The sequence below is a fragment of the Leuciscus leuciscus genome (genome assembly GCF_965113295.1).
Source record: "Leuciscus leuciscus genome assembly, chromosome: 5".
Lineage (NCBI taxonomy): Eukaryota > Metazoa > Chordata > Actinopteri > Cypriniformes > Leuciscidae > Leuciscus > Leuciscus leuciscus.
This window is the reverse complement of record NC_138729.1, coordinates 45994940-45999852: the sequence shown is the minus strand read 5'-3', so window position 1 is coordinate 45999852 and position 4913 is coordinate 45994940. Positions and strand designations below refer to the sequence as shown.

Sequence of the window (4913 nt, the reverse complement as noted above, 5' to 3'; positions counted from 1 at the left end):
GTTCAGGTAAACTGTTCCGCATGGCGCATATTCCTCACGTGACCCAACCAAAAGAGCAATTATTTACAAGAAGAAAATGACTGTGTCTCATAGACTAATAAAACACTTCGAGCATCATCAACGGAGCTGCAAAAAATACTCGCTTATAATGAATAAAACTTCACATGTGACAAACATTTACTAAATGTATAGAAATGTTTGAGACAAAATTTCTAGACTTATATTCTATATTTTTGTCTGATGCCCAAATATATTTCATCTCTGATTACTGTGGTCTGAGACAAAAGCTTCAAAACGGAAACAATAAAGGCATCCGATTCTGTCGGATGTGTGTTTATTACTCAATATGGGTCAGCACCATCCGATAGGATATACAAAAATATGTAATTTAGAACTGACAAATATAATTCATGTCAATGAAAGAATGAATTAGGGCTACAGGTTACTAGATCCTTATATTGAATTCATATTTTATTCCATTTAAGGAGTCCTTGTTACAGTGTAATTACATTTTGTTTTGGATATTGATATTGCCATTTACCCATTTCAATGTTATGTTATTTGTTTGCTCTAAGTTAATGCCATATATGCTTGAATGATTGTGAAATTGGAAAGTTCCTGCAGTACTTCCTTTGATTATTATAAGACAGGATGAATAAGCAGCAGTTGTGAAAGTTAGGTTCCGGAGTTTGATACTTTTGTAACCAACCACAAAGGTTAACAAGAGGGTTACACAGGGGTGAAGAGAGCTTGCTGCAACATCAATCTCTAATATTGCTGTTTAGAGATTAAGAGAACTTTTATTTTGCATTAACTGCTTTGTATTTGATTTGATCCTTTACCCTACCTGAATAATCGGGTTAAAGGTGTAAGATTAAAGGTCACATCCACTAACAATATTTAAGCACTGAGTAATATTAATTAACAACATGTTACTATAGGGTATAGGATTATGGCTTGGTTGAGGGTAGTTGGATGTAATTATGAATAATTTAATTTTATTACTATGGTAAGTACATGTAACTATTATGTAACAAGGACCCTGTAAAATAACATATTACCCTATTTTGTTTTGTTGCTTCTGCAGCTAATAGGATTTTGAATTGGGTATTAAATCCCAAGTAGTTTTACTGTTTGTGTGAGCAAAGTTGACATGGTGAGTGTGACAGAAAATATGAGCACAATTAGGCTACTTGAATGAAAAAAAAATGCAATGTTGCTGAACTTGTATCAGGTGAAATGTAAATAAAGGACCTTCAGGATGAAAAATGACTTTAATTCTGCCTGAGTTCATAAAGGTTTTCATAAATACCTCATGATATGTATATGTATCATATCATATGTATCATATCATACATATATACATATCATGATATGTATATATGTAAATACATATACAAATTTTATTTATCTGTACACACAATGCACAAATCTGTACATAAGTCTTCTGTTTCAGATGTATACTAGAACTATTATTATTGTTTATTCTATTTATTTATGTTCTCATTTAAATGCCTGTTCTAATGTCATATATGTATGTATGTACCAAGAGCTCCTGTAAAAACCACAAAAAATTCCTTGTGTGTTTGTGCACACTTGGCGAATAAAGCTCATTCTGATTCTGATATAAGGACAGTTGAAGTTGTAGGGACATGTTTTATTAGCATTAGTAAAATTTATCAGACAAATAAACTACAAAAGATATAATTCAATTGTATATAGGCTATGGAATGGAATTGTCTTATGTAGTTATTGGTTTTATTTGTTTATTTTGTTTATTTGGAATATCGGAGAATATTAAAACTGTGATTTCAATTATTTTATTTCATTTTTATGAGCTTTTTAATTCCGTGCTTTAAAAAAACCTTTTTAACACAACCTTTTTCTTTAAAAATATATAAATATTTGAATATCAGTTTTAAAATGTCCTGTTATTCCAATGCCAGTGAGAACAATATACAAAAGGATAGAGTAAAATAGAGTAATGGAACAGGCAGTTATGCACTCATTCAACTTTTCTGCAAAAATGTATGATACAAATATTCCCACAAATTACATATAAAAGATTTTCTATTGTACTAAACATTTAACATGTTTCTACTTTATTGGAGTCTATGATGTGCACTATAAATGCTGTCTAGGTAGGCAGCTTAATAGGGTTTGAGACGCAGCCGATGTTTTTAATGTTTACATGCATTCAAAATCTCATCAATAGAGTAACAGCTCACCTTTGAATGAGCACAACCGATACAACACGTCGCAGATGCAATTCATAACCAGTAATGTCTGTAGCCTGAATAATTTGCGCGACCACCCACCCACCCCCTTGTTGCAGGAAAGACAAAGCGCGTGACGCAGAGAACAGGACAGGGAAGAGTTAACCATTACCGCTGTCTTTGGGGAGATGGTGATGTAAACCCCTAAACCATGTGACACTTTAATAAATCATAGCGCCGACAGAAACAAACACACACTGTTCCATCGACAGGCGAACAAAACACCATTCTCCACGTCTAATTCAAAGAGTGCAGCGGGAAAAGAAGCCCAGACCGAGCGCGCGCGGAAGGATGTGCTGTCTGCCGGTGGAGGAGCAGACTTTAGGCGCGCGCGGAGACTCCGTGTGTCACGGGCGCGCTCCGCTGCCGTTTGCGCACCGACTGCGCTGGATCGGAGACCAGCTGGAGAAGAGATGGGCTGCAAACGACAAAAGCTCCGGCGGTGGACAACGAAGCGGCGGGGAAAACATCATCAAAAGCTTTCAAATAGTGTGCACGGTCATTCAAGTAACGCTTCTGGTGTTTTTAGTCAAAAAGCGACACCTGTAGGTGAGACGAGGCTCTGCTGGTCTACAGCAACAGGTAAGAATGACCGAGAGGACACCGTTGGACTTTATTGACATGCGTAGTGGCTTTCTTGGAAATACTTTGTTTACATATTGGAGTAATATGCATTCATGTATTAATAGCGATAATAATGTACACTTTGCAAGCTAGCAAATTGCTTATAAAGAGGAGGTACTACAGATTATAGGCTAAAATCTTTTTGAAATTAAACTTTTAAGATTGACTATTTAGACTTCATATTCAGTTTGCAGACTAATGTGACTAAAAACGGCTTTAAACAGAAGTGAAATGTAAATAAATAAAAACAAAGTATTTATGAAGCTGTTATTTTTTGATGTTTTCAACAGTTTGATAATTGAAGGTACATGCAAAATACTATGGAAAGTAGAAATTTCTAAGTCCTTCTAAAATCAATTAATTATTTTAAAAAATACACGCTATAAGTAATGCTATAAGTAAAAGGTAAGTCAAAAACTTGCCAGTGCTTTAATTAAAATGCAACTTTGCTATAATAAAAATGTATTGTTTTGTATTGTGACCCCACAACTTATAAATTAAACGCAAAATATACACAATTTTGTGTATTACATAAAAAGTCAGATTCAACAAGTAGTTAGTAATCTTTAACAAAATATAAACATTATTAAAGATTTAAATTGAATTCATGTAATTTAATTTGTTTTTTGCATTGATTGCAACTTCTGTGCATGAGTAATAGTGCTAAATCAGCTTAATTCCCAATTTTCCCCCCATTAGATGAATCTTCAGATTCTCCTGGGTCGGTCCGCTCCAGATTTATCGGAGAGGAGAAGGTGCCGGTCACGTCTGCACTCTGTAGAAACTTGCCATGCAAACAGTGGGTCAATGTTTTCTCATCCATGTATATCTCACAACTTTTGCAGTAGTGTTGCAGTAATGGAAACATGCAAACAGCAGACGCATCTGTGCTGTACATTACAAGCGTGCTGATCACTTTCATAACAACCAATACTTCATCCCGAAGTCTTCTCGATTACCGAAGCATGGCAAGCCGATGTCATTTGGTACGCGTTTGTTTGGTTAGAAGTCTTAAGGTCAGTGCAGTCAAACCCCAGCGGTGTCTCCTGGGAAATCTTTCTAAATAAAAGGCTGATGTCATTGTCCCTCGGCGTTTGCGAGGAAATCTTTTCTACCACTTATGGCAATATGAGCCTTGCCTCAACTTTGATGACCTTGCAGTTTGAGATTTTCTTGTTGCTGGTAAAAGTTGAGAGGGTGCTTTGGATATGCAAAAGCTGTAAATGATTAAAATATGATCAATCACGGTCAATCTTCAGGGGAGAGCTACGAAACACTACTACCAAAACCTCTCCTCTGCATAATGCACTGTAACATTTAGTTATAAGCTACTGTAAGTGACTATGCCATTCAATATCTGAGCTGTGATTTTGTTTCTTTGTGGTTTTGATGAGATATTTATTACTTTGATTGTCCTTAACACTGTACTCTTCTCAATGGAAAGCATATTTATACTGTAGAATGATTTTAAGTGTATTTGAACTTGATGTTGTTTACAGATGAAGACAAATCTTTTTTTAGGACTTTTTATAAAGGGCTTCTGGCTTGATTGTTTGTGTCAGTGTTAATATAGAAATGTGACATGAATGAGATTTCATGCGAAATGTGAATCAAAAGGGCATGCTACTGATGTTTACATAAGCTACAATCTTTTATAGTTTACGTTACTACCATGTGTTTTAAACATGTTTTACCTCTGCTATTTTGATATTGTGAGTTTTGTCATTTATGAAAATAAAAAGGCTTTAAATATACACAGCAGTGTTATTTAAGTTTTATGAATATTCTGAATTAGTTTTCACGTTCATTTTAGTACATTTTTTGTTATTCCGTTTTTTAGGTTTAATTTATTTTTATTTCAGTTTTTTTTTTATTTCCAGTTAATAACTTTAGTGCTTCAACTTACATTTATTTCAGTTTATTGACAAGGCAACATTTCTAATTTTCATTTAGTTTAAGTTTTTCACCTAATATTTATGTTTTATTTTATTTCAGTTTGATTTCAATGAACTG

At 34.3% G+C, this 4913-nt stretch overlaps 1 long non-coding RNA gene across 1 annotated transcript; it reads left to right on the top strand.

Moving 5' to 3' along the window:
- The first annotated feature begins 2340 nt into the window (after positions 1–2340).
- On the top strand, positions 2341–4174 carry LOC309499584. The gene is made up of 2 exons (XR_014206291.1): positions 2341–2858; positions 3600–4174. It is a non-coding gene; the product is annotated as an uncharacterized lncRNA (long non-coding RNA).
- Positions 4175–4913: the final 739 nt, after the last annotated feature.